General features: G+C 43.0%; 1 pseudogene; it reads left to right on the forward strand.

Annotated features, from left to right (window-relative positions):
• LOC115383436 (matrix metalloproteinase-17-like) overlaps positions 1–9220 on the forward strand; it is a 107793-nt pseudogene extending 98573 nt beyond the window's left edge.
• Positions 9221–9726: the final 506 nt, after the last annotated feature.

Below are 9726 nucleotides of genomic sequence, written 5' to 3' on the forward strand. Positions count from 1 at the left end.
GGGCTTGTTTCCTCCAGCGATAAATGATTGCATTTCTCATCGAGGAGTATAGTCGTAACAAGATACAGCGCTACTTCAAACTGCTGGTAGCTCTGGTGTTTCTCGACGCCTGAGGCGATACCATGCTGGATCCCACTCAGGGGAAGTCTTCAGACAGGAATAAACAATCAGAGAAATATGAGACGGGACTGGCATAATGAGACCATGGAAGCAGAAAACTTCTAGTGTTTAAGAAAGTTTTCTCACTGATGTATGTTTGGTCCACACTGAAATATCTTAAATATCACCAAGTCACACATGCAGTCTGGTTTTATCTCGAATGGGCCAGAAAAATTAAATTGAACTTTGTACCTTGTGAGGTCTTTTCTTTGTCCAGAATGGACATTTAGTGGCTGATTTTGGTTGCATGTTTGACCACCGTATCCTTCTGACTGAGAGGTTTAATGTCAGGATTGGCTTCAAATGTGGAAAAGAAAATGTAGTGAAAGTGCAGAAGGAAAGTCTCACTTTGGTGTCATTGATTCTTTGAAGAATCTCACTCAACAAGATGGATCAGCTCAAAATTTCATGCATCAGTCTCCGCTCCTCACAGGAAGTTCCCTTCACTTTTCCTCAGGGATTCCCTTGATGTAGACATTTTTGGTGCTACTGGTTGACATGGTATGTGCTGCAACTTCATGCAATTCTCAATAAATTGGGGATTTTTCCATTGTCATCAAGTACATTTTATTAATGTCCATGATGATATTAAAAGACTGCAAAACTAATTCCTCCATGAAGTTTTTCACACTTTTTTTTTTTTTTTATAGGGAACCAAAGTTAAAGGTGCTGTAGGCAGGATTCCGCATCTCCGCCATCTTGCTTAGGGTTACCTAAGCAAGATGGCCATTTGAAACCCAGCACAGCCAATCCTGTCCTGTTTTCTGTGACATCACGCCTTTACGCAAGTTAAGCCCCTCCCACAAGAAGGTGCGACGAACGCCCCTCGACCAATCACGGTTAGAGCCTCATGGGCTCTTCTGATTGGTCAAAGATACCTGGAGCTGTCGAGATTCCTTTTCAGCTCAGAACAGAGACAGATGGAAACGCTGCGCCCTCGCAGTAGTGCAATTATGCTACACTCCTAAGGGATTATCAATGGATACTCTGACATTTAATCCAAAGAAAACACAGAAAAATTAGCATTGACTAGCAAAATCCTGCCTACAGCACCTTTAATGATAAAATATTCAGGCTCGCAGCTGTTACCCCAGAAACTCAGAGCAGTTGTTTTGTTTTTATTGCTTCTTTTTCAGAGATTTGACTGATTCCATGTACATTCAGCACTGTCAGTTTCCACACAGCATTTAATTCATACGTTAAATCGGCCGCACTCGCTGCGCTACTCGCATCCGGTGTGAACGCAGCATTAGGCCTCATTCCCACATACGCGGTCACTGCGCGGGCACGGGGCGGACGCGTAGACGGCGCGAGTGCTGGGTGGCGTGTTCAGGTGTCCCTTTCTCACCAGCGCGGTCTGCGTGAGCGGATTGCCCTGTCTTCATTGTTTTCAATGGGACCCCAGCTCCAAGTCGCGCGGAAAAATAGACGGACCAGAACTCTGGCTACTTTTGTTTTTATTATTATGCTGTGCTAAGTGTGTCATGTTTTTATTATTGATTTATCTGTATGTGGCACTTTGAGATTTCTGTAAATAAAATGTATTATTATTATTATTCAAAGCCTCTTGTGTAGACCAGTTTGTGGGCAGACATGAGCTCAATGCATGCATAGAAAGCCCAGTTGACACGAGATGTGTGTTTACGCCATTGGTTTCAATGGGACACCGCGCATAGCCCGCTCAAGTCCGCGCAGAAAAATAGATTTGATTTCTAAATAGAAATTGCCGTGCGGATTTGAACGGGCCCCGCGCGTGGAGTGTGAAAGCATGCAGTTCTGACTTTCCACACAGAAACCGTGCAAACCCGGACAGATCTGCGCCCGCACAGCCGCATATATGTGAATGAGGCCTTAGTGAAATTAAATCTGCTTTCAGATATTCCAATAGTTGCATTTTTACTTCCACTTTCAAGCAGCATCGTTTTCTTTCAACACTTTGTGTACAAACCCATGCCTGACTGTGTTCTAGTAATGAAATTCTAAAATGCTCGGTTGTTGAGTTTAAATCATACTAAGACTGGCTCAAAGCCAGATGTGATTCATTTAAAATCATCTCCTGTCTTTCACAGATAAGGAAATCCATGTGGGATTTTTGTTTTAATCCCAATTCATCATTTGCTCATTGCTCATGCAGTCTTTATTATTGCACCATTTACTCCAGTTTCATTTTTGCGTTGTCAGTTCAAGCGATCCTCCAATGCATCTGTGATTTTTTTGGCAACACAGCAGATGTAAATTCGAGGTATATTTGCTTCTATCTCTTTTTTTCTGTAATTTTTTTTTAACCATTATCTGTGATTTGGAAATGTCACACATGCGCTTGCTTGCCAACACTCCTGCTTCACATTCACAAAGTCAAACACATCCAAACGTTGGAGCTGGCCCAGGGTAATCACACTGTGTGGCTCCACTGTACCAGCTGAGAGTCAAGGTCACAACAACTGTTCCCATCAAAGCATCACGGCCACAGTCCTCGGATCGTGTGCATGTTAATGAGAACAGTAAAATGGCTGAGTGTCACTTATAATTAAAAGTGTTATTTTCTGTGAGATGGCTGTATCCCACAAGGGAAATGTCATTAGGAAGAGACAGACACAGATGAAGATGAAGATGAAGATATACAGTGACAAATCGGGTTCTAGACTGGTCTTTGTGATCCACAGCAGTCTGAGTTTTTCATCTAGAAAATGTTATCACCACCCACTGTTTTATAGAGACTCACCGACTGACCTCAAGGTGACGTTCAAAGGGAATGACAAGAAAAGGGCTGCCTGTGTCAAAACAGCCAATAAATGTGACTCATACTGTGCTCAGAAGGTCTTGTGGGCATCTGGAAGCCAGACTTGGGTTCTGGTCACAAACATATATAATTATCAACCACCAGCTTTGGTTATTTTATTCTCTCTGGATCTGCTTTAGGTGAGACTCTTCCTACTACATGCCTTGGAACCTGAAATCGGTCTTTGTTGATTCCTCATAACAAATCCCATCTACGTACATTTTGCTTTTTGTGCAGCCCATTAACCAAACCTGCCAACATCAAGTCGGCCTCAATCCACTTCTAGACACATTCAGGTCTGTTCCCACTGAAATCTGAATATGACTTTTAAAAGGAAGAATCACAGACATGAAGGAACAGAAGTAGATCTTTACTGAAGAGTGCAGTGGAGGATTTCTGGAGATAATTATGACTTAATGAAGAAGTAAACAGCAATGGAGAAAAGGAAGTATGGACCATCACATAGTTAAACATCAAAACCATCAAATCTTCCTGACTAACGTCTTGCATTACTTCAGTCACTCGTCAATGATCTTTCAGGATGGTTTAGATTTGGAAAATTACCCTGAAAAACCAGCCGCTCGGTCCTGAAATTAGAGGTCAGTCTCAGTGGGAACCCAAACGTTCCCAACTCACCCTGCAGCTCCTGTGAACACTAGTGAGCCCCCTTCCCTGTCAGGTGTTTAGAGGCCTGTGGTCTTTCTTCAGAGCCGGCCGAGGTCTCCGAGCGCTTTGATGACCACCCCTGTGTGTGTGTGTGTGTGTGTGTGTGTGTGTGTGTGTGTGTGTGTGTGTGTGTGTGTGTGTGTGTGAGATCGGAGGCCAGCCTCTTCACCCGCGGTCATTATCACCACAGAGCCTGGAAGGGTAAACTTGGAAACCTACACGCACAAATGCACACAGACAGACCGCGAGGCCGAGGAACTGGAGCCCACATCAAAGCCTGTTCTGTGTTTGTTTCACCAGCTCAGGATGAACGGGGAGAAGAAAGAGAGAGGAGATACAGAAGCTGAGAGAGAGAGAGAGAAAGAACAGAATATGTCAGCGAGAAAGAAAGAGAGGATACGATGACATCTTGCTCTGAAAGTGAAATAGAAAGCCAGGGACGTGATGTGTGAAAAGTGCAAGAAGGGAGGAATCCAGCAAAGAGATGTGGGGACACCTGAGGACAAAGATACTAAAGACAGCTGAAGTAAAGGAAGAGGTGATGAAAGGAAGAGATGGATTTTCTCTGAGGACAGGTAGAAAAAGTCAAAGAGAAATAGGAAAAGGCAATAACCCGATTGAGTTTGCTATAGAGGGAAAAGAGGACATAATGTGTATTAATGCTGCTGGAATGATGGTAATAATTAAAGCTCCTGACATCAGTATGGCGCCAAGTTATAATTTCGTCTTTCAGTTCCTGGAGAATAAAGCTAAAATAGAGGAAAAGTAATGTATTTGGTATAAATATTGTCTGGAATCTTTAGAGGGGATTGACAGGAAGCAGCATTGTACCTGGAGTTCACAGAGAATCACTCAACCTCCATCAATAGGTGGGAATAAAGGGTCTCAAATGTCTCTGAAGGGTCTTTATGCAATTTACCGAAAGTAGAATGAATCTAAAATGAACCATCTTCATCTTTCAACAATGGTAAAACTTTTACTTTTTGAGTAGAACATATTCAGGCATGTTCAGCATGTAGCTTCATTACTCTGAACGTTGGAGTTGATTTTGAATAATTTAATTCATAGAATACATGTCGCCTGCTGTATCCCAGCTGAAGATAGTTTTGTACATAGATGCCCCTTAATCCTGTACAAAAAAATGGTCTTTACGTATTTTAAGCTGAGAGCACCACTGAAATATTAAATTATGGTAATTTTTTTTTCTTGTAGTAAATAAAACCTACCTATGAGACTGGATCAGTTTTTGTCTGACACAATATACAGTGAAACACAAACAAGAAAGGTGTATTGTTATTTGTTACCATGAACTTTCTTTTTGTTGCTTTGCCCAAAATTTCTTCTCTTGAAGATTGTGGAGAAAAACCAGGGTTATTAGCCAGAACTTGGTGATATGAAATGTATTCCCCAACTTTTTGACAGCTCTAGGACTTTTGGTCTCAGAGGAAGAGAAAGAACAAGTTGAACAAGACAAAATGGCGTTCAGCCCTACAAGCCTGGTCCTCCAATAATAGAGACAGATGGCTGAGGAGAGCGACTCTGTGAGCGTGCAAGCTCTTGTTTCAAACTGAGTTTCCGATTCTGGCGCTCAGGACATGTCTGGAAATTTAGGACAAAACGATAAGTTCTCGCTTTTGCAAAGAGGTTCAAGAAGCTGCTGAGGGGTCACTGCTTGTTTTTTACAATTCGGGAGAGTCGGAGGAATACACTGCACCGCCGGCGGTGCCCAAAAAGTATGGAAGCACTAACGTTTTTGTGTGCGCACTGCAGAGTGTCCTTTAATTTTATCACAACACGCTGCAGCCCAGCTTGAATACATCGTGGTGATTCTGCACAGGAAATGGACGGCCAGGAGCCAAGAGTCTTCACCCACTTACAGGAGTACAGCCGAGACCACAACGCCTCACGCTGTATATTTCAAACAGTGTAACTGGTCTTGTTACCCAATATAAACAGCAGAAAGAGCACCAAGAAGCATTTATGTTTTGAACAATGGTCATTCCGAGGAGCGAAGGTGTCTTGTAAAAGTATAACTGCCTGCAGGAAGCAAGTCACCATCTTCCACCTTGGTTTTGGATGACTGGAACAACTCTTAGATCCTACTGTTTTCAAAAAGCCAAAGTTACCTTGCAGCAAAAAGGATACTTTGAGAATTTAAAATTCCTTTGAAAATGGATTCCAGATTTGGCTTCCAAAGGTTCCTAAAGTCTGTAAAAATGTGACTTTTTCTAAATAAAACATGAGCGAGTGTTGCAATTTCTTTTTTTGTGACTTTAATTGGCTCTTACCTTGTGCAATAAGATCAGTTTGTCTTATTATGTTGGACATTTGAAACGGCCACCTCACCACATCTCACAGGCCTTTTTTCCACCAAACCGGGTCCCGGGCCAAATCGGAGCCGGCACCCAAAATTGAACCGGTTCTTCTGTTAGCACCAACAGCGGCCCCGGCCCCGGCTCCCAAAAGTCAGGGCTTTTCCGGAACCAGTTTCTACCTGGTCCAGATCAGGCCCCGATCAGGCCCCTGCCACTCACCGACTAAGCCCGGCCCTGGGGGCGGAGTTACGGCGACAGCTGATCTTCGAACACACTCTGGCTGGGCCGGGAGGTGGGGGGGGAGGAAATGCAATGCAGCACGGGGCTCGCGGCGGACCGCGGCGAGGGGGGGAATGCAATGCAGCGCGGGACTCCCGGAGGGGGGGGGAATGCAATGCAGAGCAGGGCTTGCGGCGGACCGCGGGGTGGGGGTGGGGAGCAATGCAGCACGGGGCTCGCAGTGGACTGGGGGGGGGGGGGGGATTGCAACACCATTATTATTATTATATTTTTTTTTTCTCCTGTTCGATGTCCGCGCGCTGCAGAATTTAGCGTGGGCGGGGCGCCCGGACTGAAAAGGTCTGGCGGAAACCTGTGGACTGACGTTCTGCAATGACGCGATGACGTCGCTCCACCTCCGCCTCCACCTCCCCCTCTGTGGCCGCAGTGCAGTGGAAAACCAAAGCGGGGTTTTTCAGGCCCTGGATTTGAACCAGTTGGGGCTCAGGCCCCGGTTCGGCCCGGGAACCGGTTTGGTGGAAAAGAGGTAACAGAGACCCAAGAAGACTCCCACGATAAAAAACACTGGACGCCATTTTCATTCTTTACTTAGACCATGAAGCAAAACTTTAATCATTCAACTTTGGCTTTTCTTTTACGTTGATAATTTCCTTCTGGACAGTCTGTAGGAGGCATTACTAAGACGTATGATTGAGAGCCTTGTTGGCATTACATTACTGCAAATTCATTCCTGATATTATTATAAGATTTATAGATCAACATATTTTCCTAATAATCTGTGGCTAAATACTTCACTTGCTGTGCTGAGTCTTGAAAGCACTCTGAAGTCTTTAATCTATATTTTAGTTATTTAATCTAGTCTCACTTAAAGACTGTGGAGCTCCAAGGCGAGAACAAGAGTCTTCTCCTTCACTTGTGTCTCTTGGCTCGTATTTATTAATGAGCTTCTGTATTCTGACATGGTTACTCCTCTGAGCTTGTTTGTCTCAGTCGCACGTTAATGAAGAAAATGAGAAGGAGGCAGGTGAACAGCCGTGTACGTGGCGCTCACCGCTCAGGTAACAAATTCAGCCCCCGAGACTTTCAGGAATCTGTTTGTGAGCCGATAAAACAAATTCAAAGCTCTGTTTGAGTAAACTTTGAAGCATTTATCCTTCAGGTTTGTCACTCTGTTTTGTTGAAGTTTTACAAAGTTTCTAAACAATGTGCAGAATTTTACATTCAAATTGTAAATGACTGTTATGTTGTAATTTGGATAAGCTGGTGTTTATTTATTTATTTTTTTTTGGTGATATAACAAAGAGGGATTTTTCTGAAGAGAAAAAATTCAGTGCATTTGTTATTTTAGAGACGCTAATTTGACTGAAGTGTCCCTTCAGACACAGTGACGGGTATATCAGTCACAATCATGTGACCCTAAAGCAATAAAAACACGGGGCTATAAAACGACACTTTTCTTTTCGATGTGATGTTATTTGTGCTGCTTGGTGCTGAAGTGGTTAGTACTGCCTTACTCTGTGCTGAACTTTACTCTGTGCTCAGATCTCCTGCCTCAGTTCAAAAACATAACTGAAGATAATTGGTGACGTTAAAATTGTCCAAAGTGTGTGAACATGTGTGTGTGTGATCGTGATTGTTCATCTCTTGTCATCTGTCCTGTATTTTGGACTTTTTTCTGTGAGTGTTTATCTGTTTTCTCTGAGTACACAGCCTTTGAGGTTAATTGGTTGAAGTGGCTCTGAAATTCCCTGTCGCTGTGAGTGTGAGCGAGGGCGACTGTCTGAACTCTTTAATTGCCCTCTGATGGATGTTAATTGCCCCGGGGTGAACCCCGCCTTCACCTCCAGTCAGCTGGGAGGAGTTCCAGTTCCCTTGCAGCCTGAATTAGGATAAGTAGTATAGAAGATGGATGGATGTGATGCTCATCGTTTTTGTTACCTATTTTGTTCATTTAGTCTTAAAAGGCACATAAAGTTCTATTTTATTGCAGGAGAATCCATCATGTTCTTCTGCCTGCAGTGTTCACGAGACTCTACACCGACTCCAATATGCTTAATGCATGATTCTAGAGGTGCTCAATTATCCACTCTCCTCCAGTCTGGGTGCTCAATCTTGTGCTTTTCCCTCACAAAGTTATTGGAAACAACTGAAATATTTCACACAACATCCCAGCATATGAAAGATATCGCACATTAAATCTGGACCAGACTCATCCGAGCAGCTGAATCGTGATCATCCAACACAGTGCAATGAGATAAAAGCTTGTGCCAACGCCAGATAGTGTTTGCAGGTTACCAGCTCTTATTCTTGTGTCAGACATCTCACTGTTGCATTCGGTCGCAGCATGTTTGCACACACTGAATTTAACTTCCTCATATTAGCTTATCTTGTTTGCTAATCGGATTTGTTTGTGAATGATTGTAGTCTACATGCTTGGTGGTTTGATCTGTTGTTTAGTTTTCTCTGCGGGTCTCATCTGGAGGTAATACAGCTGTCAAAGAATAAGACGAGGAACTGAACCTTTAAAAGCCTTTTTAGATGCTTTTTCTTTTGTAATCCCACCCAGATCCGAATGTGTTCCATGTCCTCTTAAACAGGTGTACCATAGAGTGAGGCAGTAACAGTGTTAAAGTACTAAACATCAACACTTTTCACTATTGTTCACTGATTCATGAAATTGAGACGTGATGTTTTATGTGTTCTGTACTTGTTGTGTATGCAAGATGAGAGCAAAGGCTTTTCCTTTGAGAATAATAAAGTATATAGTCAAGTTTTATGTCTTTTTATGTGACGCATGCTCACTCACATTAATGTTAATGCTCTGCTCTCTGTCTTTGAAGGCTCGTCCTATTTCTTCAAAGGGAATTAGTACTGGCGAATGCGGGGCAGCGACATGGAGGTGGACGCGGGATTCCCCCGCCTCATCGCTAAGGACTGGCTGCTGTGCACCGAGATGCAGGCGGACTCTCCGGACGCCGAGCCCAAAAACACAGAGACCTGGGTGAACGTGTTGTCGTCCACCGGCCATTTCTTCAGCAGGACAGAAAAACACGAGATATGACGATAATACACAGTCAAGATATAAAGGGGAAATAAAAACCAAAACACTCATCTCCATTTATGATACAAAGCCCAATGTTGTGTTGAAAGATAGCTGTGAAAAGAAGTACACTATATTTCTCTGTCTAATATTTGCAAGTCAATTTTTCTGCTATCAATTATTTAGGTCAAGCATTTGAGGAAGTGATGTAAAGCAGTGTTCCTCTTCACTGTCTAAAACAACACAGCCAAATATCAATAAGGAGAATTAGCACATTAAAATAACTGCTCAACATACAGGATATAAACTGCAATGTTGGATGAAGTATTTTTTGAGGATTCCATAGTTAACTGCACCTACATTTTAACTTGGCTTGGACTAAGTTTGCATTCTTCTTGGTCTCACTGTTCAGCAGCTCCAGTTCATCTTTTTTCAAGTTTCATTTCATTTATTCTTTTCCATGGGAATGCAAGAAAAAAAAGTCAACAAATGGATACAATTTATAAGAATACAAGATACACACATCC

This window comes from Salarias fasciatus (assembly GCF_902148845.1).
Source record: "Salarias fasciatus chromosome 7 unlocalized genomic scaffold, fSalaFa1.1 super_scaffold_4, whole genome shotgun sequence".
Taxonomy (NCBI): Eukaryota; Metazoa; Chordata; class Actinopteri; order Blenniiformes; family Blenniidae; genus Salarias; species Salarias fasciatus.